This window comes from Gracilinanus agilis, chromosome 2 (assembly GCF_016433145.1).
Source record: "Gracilinanus agilis isolate LMUSP501 chromosome 2, AgileGrace, whole genome shotgun sequence".
In the NCBI taxonomy this organism is placed as follows: domain Eukaryota; kingdom Metazoa; phylum Chordata; class Mammalia; order Didelphimorphia; family Didelphidae; genus Gracilinanus; species Gracilinanus agilis.
In genome coordinates this window covers 235,228,737-235,246,291 of record NC_058131.1, presented here as the reverse complement: position 1 = coordinate 235,246,291, position 17,555 = coordinate 235,228,737, and the positions used below count along the sequence as shown (strand labels likewise).

The 17,555-nt window shown below is 36.6% G+C and overlaps 1 pseudogene; it reads right to left on the bottom strand.

Moving 5' to 3' along the window:
* The window catches only part of LOC123233525, a 41,486-nt pseudogene extending 32,715 nt beyond the window's left edge, over window positions 1–8,771 (bottom strand).
* Window positions 8,772–17,555: the final 8,784 nt, after the last annotated feature.

Below are 17,555 nucleotides of genomic sequence, written 5' to 3'. Positions count from 1 at the left end.
CTTTCTTTCTTTTCTCCTCCTCCCCTCTTCCTCCTTCCCCTCTTCCTCCTCCTTCTCCTCCTCCCTCTTCTTCTCCTTCTTCTTTTCTCTCTGTCTCTGTTTCTTTGTCTGTCTGTCTCTTTCTCTCTGCCTTATGGATGCCTCAGAGCTCCTTAGGTAATCTGATTACACAAGACAGTGTCTGCTTCTGTGTATGTCTCCCTCTCTGGGTGTGTCTCCCTGTTCCCCCTTTTCTTCTTCTTTTCTCTCTTCCTCCTTTTTCTTCCATTTCTCACACCCACACAGTTTGAATCACAACACTGGGTGAGGTTTCTATCTCAATGGCAAGATGCTTAGTCAGAGCTGCTCTGAGATCTTCTCCTTGCTCATTAAGCTGTTCCCTGACTTTCTGGCTGTGAAGAAAAGTATATAATCAGTTCTTACTTCCTGTTGACATCTGGACCTTTGAAGAAGGCTGCTGAGATTATTTGGGGGCATTTTGCTGGAATGGTTTACACCTCTTCTGGGTTATCGAAAGATGAGAATCCAAGTCATGTCAAGGACCAGTAATAGGAGCCACAGTGAAAGGCAAGGGCAGCTAATGACAGAACAGGGAATGACTTGCAGTGCAGAAATTATAGCAATGGACTTTAAGAGGTAATGTTGTTGTAATAAGAACAATTTACAGTGTCAGATGAAGAACTAGCAGCTGCAAAGATGTTCTGATATTTTTATAACATTTAGTAATTTAGGGTTCACAAAATTCATTCCTCACAATACCCAAAAGTAAGAAGTTCAGTCTTCTGTGTAGATTCAGAATTGAAAGAGATCTTAGAGAGTATCTGATCCAATCCCTTCATTTTAATGATGAGGAAACTGACCCAGAGGCGTGACTTGTTTAAGGCCACACAGAGAGTAGGTGACAGAGCTGGGTTTTGAACCAAGGTCTTATTATTCCAAATTTCCCACTCTTTCCCATCCTTATGGATGCTTGCTTTAAATATTAACAGATTATCCTGATATATTCCAGTGTTCAACTAAATTATTTCAATAATTAAGTTATCTGCTAACTTTCCTAAAAGTGTCATTATAATCTTAAGGCAGACACATAATAGATATGGATTCATCTATCTGGTCAAATTCTTCTTCAGTTCAATTCCTCATTTCTCACATTTACTTCATTATCTTCTTCTGTGAATACAGCCCATTAGGGATAATTCTTTTTTAGTGGATACCATCAGAGATCCTTAGCTATTCAGATTCCATAAGCCAGGGTGACCTCAAGAAAGTCTATCCCTTGAATCAAGGCCTCTTGGCAAGAGGGAGAGGCAAGTAATATTCTTTCTTTTGTCCTTTTCTTAACTTTGCCAGACTTGCCTGCTTGCTCTGTTTGTATATTATAGTATTTTCTTCTTTTTTAACCCAATTTACCTGCTTTTACACCACTTTCAACATAGACACTAAGGCAAACAAGACAGGCCATGAAATATTACGATCTCAAAAGAATGAAAATTGTAAAAAATCCAAAGGACAAAATGGAAACGAGTCTTTTTTGGTTCTGTATCCTCAAAACCTATCATAATGCCTGGCATGAAGGAAACATTTAATAAATACTTGGTGATGGAATAAAACGAATGATGAGCCTAAGCAGCTACAAGTATGTCACAGAGTAACTTGTGTATAAGAAGCAGCACAAAATACATCATCAAGGACGTGTCTCAACTGAAAAGAAAGTAGGCCAGTTCTTTGATTCAATTATCCCATGTAGTTAAGTTAGTTAGGTAGTAAGAAAGACAGTTCATGTCATGCATTGGTAATTATATATTTATCTATATGTTACTACATATAATTTATAGGGCACTTTAAAGTTTGCAAAGCTATTTACATGTTACTCTCTTGTCTGATCCTCATATCAACCTTCTGAAGTAGGTAATATTATCATGCCATTTTACAAAGAAGAAACTGAGGCAATCAGAGGTTAAACGACTTGCTATATAACTAATAAATGTCTGAGAAATGGACTCAAATTCATGTCTTTCAGATTCCAAGTCTAGTGCTGTATCCATTATGCCACCTAGTTACTTGGTACCATTTATTCCCTTAAAATTTGAAAAGCAAAAAGAAAACAAACTAATCTATTCGGTAAATCCTCTACGGAAAATCTATCAGCAGATATGTACAAAGAGTTATACAATGTGAAAAGGTATTGATGATGAAGGTGGGAGGAGGGGGAGGTAATCTCCTTATGGGGTGGAAGTACCTATCCTGATGAACTCATGGATGGATACCAAAACATCCAAGTATTCACAATGAATGTCACCTAGTGAGAAGCTGAATGATGCAGTAGAAAGATGAAACCAAGATGCCATTAAGAACTTCAGACTCAGCCTCTGATACAGCCTTGCGAAGTGAGAAATTATATTTCTTGCACTGTCTATCTCAAAGGGTAGTGGTGAAGAAAAGACAAAGTGCTAAGTAACTCTGCATTATTATGGAACTAGAGGTAAATGTTTTCATCAGTATTTCTCAGTTCATTCCTTCCTGCACTGCTGCTTTTCTCTAAATTTACATGACAGCTGGTGCTTTGCACTGACTTCTGGAGAATTCCAAGTTCCATTTCTTCTGGTTAATGTCCTGATTCATGTAGGGCTCACAAATCTCATGTCTTCTGTTCCCCTTCCCCCATCACCAGATAGGGTCTTGCCCTGGGCAACATTAGTTTTTTGTCTAAGTGCAAATTGTGTGTGTGTGTGTGTGTGTGCACATGTGTGTATAACAGTTGTACTTCTGACTCTAATTCTGTGGTTGGAATAGGAATGGGGGAGCACAAAGGAAGATCTTCAATATTGCTCAATAATACCCCTAGAAACTATGTCAGGGATTCCTAATACATCGCTAGTGGAGTTGTGAAGTGACCCAATTGTTCTGGAGAACAATTTGGAACTATGCCCAAAGGGCTATAAAACTGTGCATACCTTTGATCTAGCAATACCATGAATAGATCTGTATCCCAAGGATTTTTTTTAAGGGAAAAAGACCTATTTGTACAAAAATATTTATAGCAGCTTTTAAAAAAAAAACCTTACCTTCTGCCATATAAATCAATACTGTGTATTGGTTCCAAGGCAGAAGAGTGGTATGGACTAGGAAATGGAGGTTAAGTGATTTGCCCAGGGTCACACAGTTAGGAAGTGTCTGAGGTCAGAATTGAACCCAGGACCTCCTGTCTCTAGGTCTGGCTCTCAATCCACTGAGCCACCCAGCTGCACCCTATAGCAGTTTGTTGTTGTTGTTGTTGTTGTTGTAGCAAAGAACTGGAAACTGAAGAGACGCCCATCAGATGGAGAATGATTGAACAAGTTGTGGTATATGATTGTGATGGAATAATCTCATGGTATAAGAAATGATAAGCAGGAGGAATTCAGAGAAACCTGGAAAGGCTTACATAAACTGATGCAGAGCGAAGGGAGCAAAACCAGGAGAACATTGTACAAAGAAACAGCAATATCATATGAACAACTTCTTGGCAACACAATGATTCGAGACAATCCCAAAGGATTCATGATGAAAAATGCTATCCACCTCCAGAGAAAGAACTGATAAGAGTTTGCATGCATATTGAAGTATATCATCTTTCACTTTATTTTCTTTTCCATATATGTCTTCTTCCACAACATGACAAATATGGAACTTTGTTTTATATGAAAGCACATGCATAAACAATATCAAATTGCTCACTATTCTTATGAAGTAATTTAGGGAATAGAATAGAAATTTATGACAAGTAAGAAGGAATAGGAGCTTGGCTGTCAACTTTGAACAATCCGTATTGGAATGCAGCTGGGGAAGGAGTGAAACTGTCAGTGCTGTTGTGAGAGGGGTTTGGAGGAGAAGTCCAGTCAGCAGTGACTCCGTGAGCTTGGGATCTTTGGGATTGAAGAAGCTTGAAAACAACATCTCTCAAGACAACCCCTGGTAGTGGATAGTGTCTGTTTCTGGTGGACAGTTCGCAGGCATTTTTCCCTACCTGGTATCTCTTGGATTATTGGCTGTGCAAGAAGTTGGTTCCTGTTATCCTGAAGCCATCAAAGAAGCAACCTGGACCAGTTGTGAGAATTCCAATACTCAACTCTCTCCCTCTAGTCTTCAGTCACCATCTCAGGGAGAGGAGGAGGGGATGGAAGGAGGAGGGAATTGGAACTCAAAATATTAGAAAAAAATTCCAAAAATTATTTTTACTTGTAATTCTCAAGAAAAATAAAACTTTACTGAAGAAAAAGAAAAAAGAAACTACAGTCAGGGCTATAAGTGGAATCCCACCAAGGCTAAAAATATCCTGCCCAAACGACATGCTTAATACTAGCAGGACAATGCTGGGATGCCTTTTGGCACCAGCAATAGGAATTAATGGTCTCTCTTCTCTGGACTAACCTTAGTTCCCAGTTTTCAAACCCAGCATGTTTTCAACATCCATGATGATTGTAACATAGTACAAAGCTGTCTACAACATAGCACCAGAGTGGGGTCAATACTGGCCTCAGAGGAGAGTAGACAAGGGACCCTTTGTGAAGTACAGATGCAAATAGCTCTTACCACAGAAAGAATAGAGAAGCAGGATCCGTCTCTAGTCTTCACTTCAGGTTTCACAATTTAATTCTGCCCTTTGCCTCCTTCCAAAGGGGCAAGCAGAGGTGAAAGAGTTTCATATTACAACCATTTCTCTACATGACAGTCTTCATAAAAGCACATTCTAGGTGACTGTCAATGGCTAGGAAGAGTATTAGTATTAGGGCTCCAGGATTCTCTGTGTTGTGTCTCCTTCTCTTAGGTCCAATTAAAAAGATAACACTGAGTTGGTTAAAATAAGAATTTCTCAAAAAAATTATAACATCCATAATTAGTGATCCAGAGATTCTGTTGCTAGTCATATATATCAAGAATGTCAATGAGTAAAACAAAAAGACCTGAAATATATACCAAAATATTTATAGCAGTACTTTTTTTTTGTAGTGACAAAGAAACTGGAAACAAAATAGAGGCCCATAAACTGGAACATGGCTAAACAATTAAGATGACTACAGAGAAGGATGGGAAGACATAAACTGATACAAAGTAAAATAAGCAGAACTAGAAAAATAATACAAAGTTCTCCCTTCTACATTGCAACTTTCTCCATTATGGCTTTGATATATCATGGCATAAGAAATTAAAAGGAAATTTGGGGGGAGTTTGCAGAAACCACAGACAGCACAGGAAAGCTAGCAGATGACACAGAAAAAGTTTAGAAGCTCAGAAATGCATACTATACATAAGATATGTATAGTATTGTATAATATCAACACAGTTTATCTTTTTTTTTTTTAATTTTAAACCCTTAACTTCTGTATATTGACTTATAGGTGGAAGATTGGTAAGGGTAGGCAATGGGGGTCAAGTGACTTGCCCAGGGTCACACAGCTGGGAAGTGTCTGAGGCCGGGTTTGAACCTAGGACCTCCTGTCTCTCGGCCTGGCTCTCAATCCACTAAGCTACCCAGCTGCCCCCTCAGTTTATCTTTTAATACTGTAAATATGCACAATTAATTTTTTAAATTAAAATAAGTAAAAAGTTAAAGTTTGCAAAAAGAATGCAAAAGCCAGCAGATAACACACAATGGCCAGAAATGTTGAGCTATCTTAATCAATAGATCTACATATAGCCTATAACCAAATACTTAACTCAAATTTTACAATAAAGTACTGTAAACACCCCATAACAGAAAAAGAAAAAATTCAGATTTCTTCTCTAATATGAAGGGAGGATTAAAAATTTTACATGGATTTTCCAGATCTAAGGAGTTCCATACCCTATGACCCCCACAATACAGAAGGGATGCCTAAACATAATAACTACAACAATGTAAATGGAAGGAAAGAAGACAACAAAACAAGTGAAACTAAATGCTGTTGTATGTCGATGACCAAGCATGGCCACAAGGAAAATCTATGAAAAGGCATCTCTGTCCTTTAGATTATGTGTGTGCATAAAGGTAGACTACTTCTTTTTGGTTTGTTTGTCAGTTTTGTGGGATTATCTTTTCCATATTTTCCATCATTTGTTATAAAGTATGACTCTGGGAGACAAAAGGATAGAATATACTAAAAAATGTAGGTGACATGGAAAACAAAAAAAGTTCATAAAATTTGTATTTGAAAAATCCTACCACATCTCAGAAAAACCTAAATTTCGTATAAGTGTTTAATTTAAGAAAAGGAAAATTTTCCAAAGAGTCTACTTTGTGCAAGTTTTCCACCTTGCCTAAAACCCCTGTCCCTTTGATCTTTGGGATTTAGAGTCAAAAAGGAGCAAAAAAGAAAAAAAAAAGAAATAGTCTTTCTTGCCTGATGGGGAAAACTGGAATATTCTGGCAAACTAATCCACTTCAGATTGGATGCCAAATGGCCCTGTGCCATATAACACTTTTTGTGAACATCTTTACATATGAAGGCATAGATGACATGCTTGTCAATCTGCAGAAGACACAAAAGTAGGAGGAATAATGGATGTGCTGGATGATAGATTCAGAATCTAAAAAGTATATTTTCAGGTTAAAAAAAGGCACCAAATCTAATGACAAAATTTATTAGAGATGAATATAAAGTACTCGTGTTTAAAAGATGAAATTTAGAAGCACAGGATAAGGGAAGCTAGCTAAATAATATTTGAAAATCATCTGGGGATTTTGGTAGACTACAACTGAGAATTTTAGAGGATTTTGATGGTGTGCTATACCTAGAATAAAACAAAACCTAGTATGATCAAAATTTGCATTAAGAGATCTAGGGATCAAGGAGGGTGACAATTCTGCTGACACCATTTGGAGTACAGTATTGTGTTCACTCCCTGGCTTCATGTTTTAGGGATGGCATAGACAAGTTGTCCAGAAGAGGGCAGCCAGGAAAATGAGTACTGGGTTCCATGTCTTATGAGGAGGAGTTAAGGTTGGGGATGGTTAGTCTGGAAAAGAGAAGCCCTAAGGGCTGGGTATGGGAATGATAGATGTGTTAAAGTATTTGAAGAGATGTCATATGGAGGAGATATTGGGATATAGGTATTAGTGGGTGGAAACTGTGGAAAGTCAGATTTAGACTTGATGACAATGAAACCATCAAGTGTCACTGTGAGGCAAGGCTTGGCTATGTGAAGTCAGGATGGTGGGAGAGGTTCCCCTTATCTTCTGAAATTTGGAAGTTTCTGGCTACATTTATTCTCTCCCACTGGGTGTCTCTTATGCCCTAGTTATCAAATTTTACAAAGAGCAAGGGAGAACAGGAGAAGAAATGGGTGAAGACACATGAAGTGATAGCCAGAAAAAGAGACAGAGAGAGACAGAGAGAAAGAGAGATGCTCTGGTGTATTTTCATCTGAGGGTTAAAATAGTCTCACTTTATGGATGGTCTATCATTATTTTTATTATTTATTATTTTTAAATATTTAATATTTATTTATTATTATTTATTATTTATTATTATTTAGGAGACTATAAGACCACCCAATTTTTAGTTTCTGCTTGAAGCCTCTAAGTTAGGAAGAATTCAAAGTATTCTGGAACAAACCGAAGCCCTCTGTCTTGGTTAAATTCTGTATTTTTCCAGTCATTTATGAACAACTTTCATTTAGTTCCTTCTGTACATAATTATTATATTAACATGCATCACAAAACAATCAAGGTTTCCATATGAAACAGAACTAGCAAATGAAAGAGCTTTAAAAAGTAGATAAACTCATATAGGAACCACATGCCATGGAAAGACACCAAGAGGGATCAGAGAAAGGTAAAAGCTGCAACTTTCTATTTCTTTTTCTTTTTTTTTAATTAAAATGTTTTTCAGTCAACAAAAACTACTTTCCTTCTCTCCACTCTTTAACGGAGAAAGAAAGAAAAGTACAGCTCCTGCTACAAACATGTCAAGCAAAACAAATTGCTGAGTTATCCATTTCCAAAAAAAGTAGCATGTCTCTTTCTGAACTTTAAGTCCTCCTCTCTATCAGGAAGTAGGTAGCAGGTTTCATTCTGAGTCCTCTGGAAGTGAGATTGTTCATTAAGATGGTCAGAGTTCCTAAGTCTCTCAAAGTTGTTTGTCTTGACAAAATTGTTGTCATTTTAGAAATTATCCTCCTGGTTCTGTTTACTTCACTCTGCCTGAGCTCATACAAGTCTTCCCAGGTTTCTCTGAAAGTATCCCCTTTATTATTTCTTATAGTACAATAGTATCTCATCAGATTTGTAATAATAATAATAATAATAATAATAATACTGGCTAGCATTTATATGGCACTTTAAGATTTACAAAGTGTTTTATGAATGTTATCTCACTTGATTCCCACAATAACCCCGTAAAGTATATCATTATTCAAATTTTAAAGATAAAGAAACTGAGGCTGAGAGAGGTTAAGAGATTTATCCAGGATCATGCAGCTAAGTATCTGAGGTAGAATTCAAACTTAGGTCTTCCTGAATGTAGCCACTGTACTAGTATATAACTTAGCTGCCTAGATTATATACTATCATATCTACAAATAGCCATTCATTCTCCAGTTGATGAGCACCTCGTCTATTTCCATTTTTTTTTGTGCAGTTTACTCAAAGGGTAGTAGTCAGTCAGCACTCTCTAGTCTTCAACTTCACCTCATAAAATACCAAAAGAGGCTCCTCTTTCATTCTCCACAACATCCTTGATGCCGTTGTCACTACTGTTACCAATCATTATCCCTCTCAGCATCTGTCCATTCTCCTCCTCTGTTGCAGACATGTTCTCTTCCTTTTCTGTCACAATTTTTGTTTTTTAAAATCCCCCCTGGGTCTGAGTTTGCAATTGTTTCTGTCTAGAAGGGAACATTATCGCTCTGGAACTACAATCCCCAAAATTTGCAACTAGACTTTAGAACTTATTTTTTTCAGTTACTCCCAGGGTTAGAGAAAAAGCAAACTGTCCCTTCAAGATAATAGCTCCTGACTTTTTTTTTTCATGTTACAAATCAAAGAGGTCATATTTGATCCTCAGGCTTCCTCCTAGATGTGTATTTCTCTTTGTCAGGGGAACAGTAATAAAGGATAGTATTTGAGTAACGTCAGGAAAAGCTTCCTAACAAGCAGTGCTGTCTAAGGGTAGAATGGATTGCCATAAGAGGTGCTGGGTGGGATCCCCTTCACTAAAGGGTCATAGAGTCACAAGAATATAGATCTGGAATTGACAGCATCCTTAAAGGCCATTAAGTCTAATCCCTGCTTTTTATATGTGAAGAAGCTGAGGCATAGAGCAGTTAAGTTACTTTTTTTTTAAACCCTTACCTTCTGTCTTAGAATCAATACTGTGTATTGGTTCCAAGGCAGAAGAGTGGTAAGGGCTAGGCAATGGGGGTTAAGTGACTTGCCCAGGGTCACACAGCTGGGAAGTGTTTGAGACCAGATTTGAACCTAGGACCTCCCATCTCTAGGCCTGGTGCTCAATCCACTGAGCTACCCAGCTGCCCCCTGGTTAAATTACTTATAAAAAAAAGGCAAAGGAGGAAATGTCATTGAAACCCTTTCCTAATGCTTTTTGGGGTATCACCCCAAGACTGTTCTAGGCAGTTTAATCTGTAGCTTTGTCTTTAGGATCACCTGACGCTGCTTACTCCTGGAATAATCAGTAGTAACATTTGGACTGGGTAAAGGAAGAGAAAAAGAGAGAGAGAGAGAGAGAGAGAGAGAGAGAGAGAGAGAGAGAGAGAGAGAGAGAGGAACAGTTTGTTCCCTTGAGTCAGACTTGTTTTATAAATTATCAGAAGTGCCAGGTCTACTCCATGTTGTCATGATTATGATTACAGAGTTGTTTCCTTTCCCAATCTGAGCTCAGATCAAACATGGCACATAATCCCTGGTGTGTGGCAATAGGTATGAGATGTATTTCTGGCTCTAGAGAGAAGGCTATTTTTATTACTCTCTTGAATGGTGAAATTGCATTCTGCGTGTCTGGTGGCCTGTCTACACACTGTGTTTACATGTGCCAAACTCAGTATTTGCGTGTACCAGTGAGTTGTTGGTGGACAAGTGCTTATGCCCAGGTCTACCACAGGGTAGGGATGATTTGCCTCAGGAATTGTGGCATAAAAAGGAGTTCTAAAAAACTGTTCATTACACTCCGTTGCTCATAAATAACTAAAAAGAGTAGCCTGTTACTGCTAAAACAAGGAATAGAGTGTGAACTCTGCCAGCCTAACTCTGCCGGTATGGTCACAATGCTAGCTGGGCTGGAAAAATACTGGAAAGGATGATGAAAATGATGATGGTGTGGAGAGGAGGGGATGATGGTGTCGGGGGAGGGAAAAGAGGAAGGGAGAAATGAGCAGATAGTTATCAAATGGTATTTTTTGAAGAGCAAAGAGCCCCAGACAAGAGAAAATAACAAAATTAACTACTTTTCTGTAAGAAGGGAGAGGAGAGGAAGGGAGAAAAGAAGAAGAAACAAGGAGAAGAGAAACAAAGGGAAGCCATAAAGGCTCTGTAAGGGAAGGAATATAGATGTGCCAGAGTTTGTGGTTTGCATGAGGTGCAGTAAAATGAGACAGTGAGAGGAAGAAAGCTTGATTGGAAACACTGAGAGACAGAGGAATGACTCAAGAATAAGTCATTGTTGGAAAAAATCCAAGACCTCTAGTTGGTGCAGGGCTTGGAATCAGGAAGACTCATCTTCCTGAGTTCAAATTTGGATACAGACACTTACTAACTGTGTGACTCTGGGCATGTCACTTAACCCTGTTTGCTTCAGTTTCTCATTTATAAAATGGGGACACACAGGAGAAGGAAATGACAAACCCCTCTAGTATCCCTTTCAAGAAAACCCCAAATGGGGTCACCAAGAATCAGACAGAACTGAATAACAACAGGAAGAAACCCAGGACAGAAACTATCCTAAGGATATTAGAAAGGGGAAGTATTTGGATCCGATAACTTTTTTCAATCATAGACAAAAATACAAAGTAGGTAAAGTTTGCCTTCAGCTCAGGTTCTTCCTACCTCTAATTTTAGAGCTTTTTTTCTGGTATTCTTTTGCAGTGTTTCCCTCTGCTCCCCTTCCGAAACCTATTCCGAATTAGCTGGTAAACTGGAAAGTGCTATATATTAAAATTCACTTTTAGCTGTGAATACTTGATAATAGTTCAATGCATTGACCTGGATACATTTTGATAGAGAGTAATCCTTTATTTTTTTATTTTAAAATTTCTAGTTAATTCATTAATTAAGAACATTTTCCTATGGTTATAGGATTCATGTTCTATCCCTCCCCTTTTCCACCCCCTCCCATAGCTGACGCACAATTCCACTGGGTTTTTTACATGTGTCATTGATCAAGACCTATTTCCATACTATTAATATTTGCAATAGAGTGATCATTTTGAGCCAATATCACTAATTATATCCCCATCCTCCCATGTGATCAGGCAGTTGTTTTTCTTCTGTGTTTCTACTCCCACAGTTCTTCCTCTGAATGTGAATAGCGTTCTTTCTCATAAGTCCCTCATAGTTGTCCTGGATCCTTGTATTGTTGCTAATAGAGGAGTCCATTACATTCTATTTTACCACAGTGTATCCATCTCTGTGTATAATCTTCTGGTTCTGCTCCTTTCACTCTGCATCAATTCCTGGAAGTTGTTCCAGGTCACATGGAATTCCTCTAGTTCATTATTTCTTTCAGCACAATAGTATTCCATCAGCAGATACCAGAATTTGTTCAGCCATTCCCCAATTGAAGGACATACCCTCGTTTTCCAGTTTTTTGCCACCACAAAAAGCACGGCTATAAATATTTTTGTACAAGTCTTTTTCCTTATGATCTCTTTGGGGTATAAACCCAGCAGTGGTATGGCTGGATCAAAGGGCAGGCAGTTTTTTAGCGCTCTTTGGGCATAGTTCCAAATTGCCATCCAAAATGGTTGGGCCAATTCACACACAACTCCACCAGCAATGCATTAATATCCCAATTTTGCCACATCCCCTCCAACATTTATTACTTTCCTTTGCTGTCATTTTAGCCAATCTGTTAGGTGTGAGGTGGCACCTCGGAGTTGTTTTGATTTCCATTTCCTTAATTATTAGAGATTTAGAACACTTTCTCATGTGCTTATTAATAGTTTTGATTTCTTTTTATGAAAATTGCCTATTCATTTCCCTTGCCCATTTATCAATTGGGGAATGGTTTGACTTTTTGTACAATTGATTTATCTCCTTATAGATTTGAGTAATTAGACCTTTGTCAGAGGTTTTTGTTATAAAGATTTTTTTCCTAATTTGTTGCTTCCCTTCTAATTTTGGTTGCATTGGTTTTGTTTGTACAGAAACTTTTTAATTTAATGTAATCAAAATTATTTGTTGTACATTTTGTGATTTTTTCTAACTCTTGCTTGGTTTTTAAGTCTTTCCTTTCCCAAAGATCTGACAAGTATACTATTTTGTGTTCACCTAATTTGCTTATAGTTTCTTTCTTTATATTCAAGTCATTTATCCATTCTGAGTTTATCTTGGTATGGGGTGTGAGATATTGATCTAAATCCAGCAGTTTTTGTTAAATAGTAGATTTTTGTCCCCAAAACTGGGCTCTTTGGGTTTATCATAGACTGTCTTGCTAAGGTCACTTACCCCAAGTCTATTCCACTGATCCTCCCTTCTGTCTCTTGGCCAGTACCATATTGTTTTGATGACTTTATAAAAGTACAGTTTAAGATCTGGTACTGGTAGGCCACCTTCCTCCACATTTTTTTTTCATTATTTCTCTTGATATTCTTGATCTTTTGTTCTTCCAAATGAACTTCGTTATAGTTTTTTCTAATTCAGTAAAAAAAGTTTTTTGGTAGTTTGATAGGTATGGCACTAAATAAATAGATTAATTTGGGTAGGATGGTCATTTTTATTATGTTAGCTCATCCTACCCATGAGCAATTAATGTTTTCCCAATTGTTTAGATCTACTTTTAATTGTGTGGAAAGTGTTTCGTAGTTGTGTCTGTATAATTCATATGTCTTGGCAAATAGATTCCCAAGTATTTTATTTTGTCTAGGGTAATTTTAAATGGCAATTCTCTTTCTAACTCTTGCTGCTGGGATGTGTTGTAAATATATATAAATGCTATTGATTTATGTGGGTTTATTTTATATCCTACAACTTTGCTAAAGTTGTTGGTTAGAGAGAGAATAATCCTTTAAAGCAAAGAAATGAACTTGCAATGATAGAATTTTAGGTAACAGCAACAGATATTTCCCCAAATCCCTTTATTCTCATTTGGAAGGAAGTGAGATATTTATTTTATTCTCATTCCAGGGGGACTGAGGCACCAAGGAATTCTAAAATGAAGGCTGCAGGCCTCCCTTCCAGCTTCCTAATGGAGCAATGTCTAATGGATTGCTGGGAAGCTACTCATACAGGGCAGTGCTTGAAGGAACTAGTATCTTTAGGTCACAACTGAGAGAAAATGAAGGCAAACACTTTCAGAAGAGGAAAAAGTAGTAGAAATGCTTTTCTCTATCTTTTTCCTACTAGCTCTCATTTCCCTTTAATGACAGTATACAACAATGAAAATAGTGTTTTTCTAATTCTTTACTATTAGTTCTAATCATTCATTGAGATTGGAAGGTGACAGTCTCCTATGGTTGTTTTCATATTTTTAAAAATTTTATTCCTGATGCTTTCTAAGGCTGACCAGACTCGTGAATAGAATCCTAGCATTAGAACCAGAAGGGACCCTGGAGACCATCTACCATAACCCCTTCCTTTTACAGAGAAGGAAACAGAGATCCAGAGAGGTGATTTGTCAGACTTCACATAGGTAGTAAGTGGTAAGGTTAGGATTTGAACTCAGGTTCTCAGGCTCCAGAGTCAACATGCTTTCTAAGGCTCTATTTGGCCTCCAAGAAGAAAGGAAATAGCAGTACAGATATATATCATTTTAAGCAAAACTGGTAAAGACATGGGAAATGATGGACTTGTACAAATTATAATATTATAAAATGATTATCACTACTGAGAATAGGAGTGGGAGCAGAATTAAGGGTCCCTATTAAAATATGGATGTCTGATCAAATTCCACTATATCTTCCTATGCTTTAAGGTATCAACCAGGTAATCTGATAAACTAGTATATGCTAATATGTAATGGCAAAGGTGCTTTTTCTCCTGCATGTATTGCTCCATCTATGATAACTGCAATCCATGTTAATCTTCTCATTCTTCACTATCAATGGACTCTGATGGATCCTTCCTGAAGGATCTACCCAATGCCTTGAAGTCTTTCTTTGGGGGATTTAAATATTTTGTGGAAACTAGTACAATACCTGTAATATCTAGCCCACCTTCCTTTCAAGTCACAGATTGGATAATACACAACATTTTTTTTAAACCACTTCCCCACAAGTCAATTTTTTTTAATATGCTACATCCTTCTTATTCCTAAGTAGGCCACTTTCCATCAGCTATTGGGTCTCCTGAAATTCTGATCATTCTCAGACCATGGAATTCCACAACTTACAACCTAATAGCACTAGGAGATTATTGGTGTTTGTAAGGTAGACCCTGGTAGAAGTTCCTATTTGAAATATATTTTTTATTTATTTCATGAAATATTTTCCAATTACATGTATGAAAATTTTAATATTCATTTTTAAAATTTATTTTTAACATTCTCTTTTTAAATTTTGAGTTCCAAATTCTCTGGCCACCCCCTTCCCTCACCCACTGAGAAGGTGAGCAATATGATTTTATTATACATGTGAAATCATGCAAAGCATATTTTCATATTAGCCATATTTTTAAAAACCACAAAAAATAAAGTGACAAAATTATACTTCAATTTACTTTCAGAGTTTATCAGTTCTATCTCTCCACATGTATAGCATTATGAGTCCTTTGGAACTGTCTTGGATCATTGTATTGGTCAAAGTAGCCAAGTCTTTCACAGTGGATCATCATGATTATGTTGCTGTTACTATGCATAGTGATCTACTGGATGTGCTCAATTCACTTTATTTCAGTTCATATGGGTCTTGCCATGTTTTTTGTGAAACAGCTCCCCTTCTCATTTCCCCTAGCACACTAATAATTTACCATAATTTTATGCCACAACTTCTTCAGTCATTTCCCAATTGATAAAAAAAGATTTACAATTCTTTGCCATAACTAAAAGAGCTGCTATGAATATTTTTGTACATAAAGATTATTTTCCTTTTTCTTTTATCTCCACTACAGACTTCTAATAATGAAATTTCTGTGTCAAAGGATATGCAATTTTATAACTTTTGGGGTATAGTTCCCAATTGCTCTCTAAAATGGTTGGATCAGTTTACAACCCTACCAACAGTTCAATAGTGTATCTATTTTTATCTCATCCTTTCCTCCAGTATTTGTCTTTTCTGATAGGTGTGAAATGGTATCTCAAAGTTGTTTGTTTTCTTTTCTCTAATCTGTAATGAATTATAGCATTTTTTCTTGATTTCTTCTTCTGAAAACTATTTCTGTCTTTTGACCATTTATTAGTTGGGAAATGGCTCTTATTTTTATGAATTCAACTTGGTTCTCTATTTGGTATATATTTAAGGAATGAGATCTTTATCAGAGAAACTTGCTGTAAAATTATTTTTTATATTACTTCATTGTCTATGGAACCTTTTAGCAAAATGTAGTTTCTCTGATTAACTCTTTTAATTTGGCCTATTTTTGCTTTTATTTTGTCTGAGATCATGATTGCTACCCTTGCCTTTTAAAAATTTAACTGAAGCATATTCCATTCTGCTCTAATCCTTTATTTTAACTCCATATGTGTCTTTCTGTTTCAAGTGTGTCTTTTGTAAACAACACATTTTTGGATTCTGGTTTCTAATCCATTCTGCTCTCTGCTTCTGTTTTATGGGTGACTTCATCCCATTCACATTCATAATTATGATTACTGTGTTTTCCCCTCCATCCTTTTTTGTTTCTTCTTCTATTTTGCTTTTAACGACTGCCTCCCTTTATCTGTCATTCCTTTTATCAAGCCCTACCCCCTTCTTCCTCCACTGTAAGAGTTCTTCCTTGTGTGCCTCTTTTATGTGAGAAAATTTTCTCCATTCTACCTCTCCCTTCCCCCTTTTCCCAGTGCATCTCTTTTTCACCCCTTCATTTTCCCAACATAATCAACTCATACTCATGCTCTCTGTCTATGTAAACTCTTTTAAAATGCCCTAAAAATGATAAAGTTTTAAGAGTTACATATATAATATTCCCATATAGGAATATAAACAGCTTAACTTTATTGAGACCCTTATATTTGCTCTTTTATGTTTACCTTTTTGCTTCCTTTGAGGTTTGTGTATAAACACCAAATTTTCTGTTCAACTCTGATCTTTTCATCAGAAGTCCTTGAAAGTCATCTTGTTAAATTTCCATTTTCCCCTTGAAAGGAATATAGAAAAGGAAAATACCCATTTTTCTGGGTAGATTATTCTTATTAGTAATCAAGGCTCCTTTGCCTTCCAGAATGTCATAAGTCCTTTGTTCTTTAATGTGGAAGCCTCTAAATCTTGTGTGATCTTAACTATGGTTCCACAGTATTTGGATTGTTTCTCTGCTATTTAACATATTCTCTCTTTGACCTGGGAGCTCTGAAATTTAACTATAATATTCCTAGGAATTTACATTGTGGGATCTCTTTCAGAAGGTGATTGGTGGATTTTTTCAATTTCTATTTTACCCTCTAGATCTAGGATACTAGGGCAATTGTTCATGATAATTTCTTAAAACATGATATCTATGCTCTTTCTTTAATCATGGCTTTTAGGGAGACTAATAATTCTTTTTTTTAATTAAGTATATTTATTTACTTAATTTAGAATAGTTTTCCATGGTCACATGATTCATGTTCTTTCCCTCCCCTCCTCCCACCCCACTCCCATAGCCAATGAGCAATTCCACTGGGTTTTACATGTGTCATTGATCAAGACCTCTTTCCATATTATTAATATTTGCACTAGAGTGATTATTTAGTCTATATTCCCAGTCCAATCCCTACTGAACCATGTGATCAAGCAATTGATTTTCTTCTGTGTTGCTACTCCCACAATTCTTTCTCTAGATGTGGATAGCGTTCTTTTTTTGAAAGTCCCTCAGAATTGTCCAAGAGTCCAACAATTCTCAAATTATCTCTTCTTCATCTATTTTCCAGGTCAGTTTTTTTTCCTGGATGAAATAATTCACATTTTCTTCTATTTTTTCATTCTTTTGTCTGTTTTATTGGTTCTTGATGTTTCATGGAGTCATTAGTTTCCTGTTGCCCATTTCTAATTTTTAAGGAATTACTTTCTTTGAGGTTTTGTACCCCTTTTCCCCCATTTAGTCAATTCCTTTTTTAAGAAGTTCTTTTCTTCAGTAAATTTGTGTTCTTCTTTTACTAAGCTCTTAATTCTCTTTTCAAAATTTCCTTGCATCAATCTCAATTTTTTCCTCAATTTTTCTCTACCATTCTCATCTCTTTCTTTAACTCTTCCAGAAATTTCTGTTGGTCTTAGATCTAATTAGCATTTTTCTCTGAGTC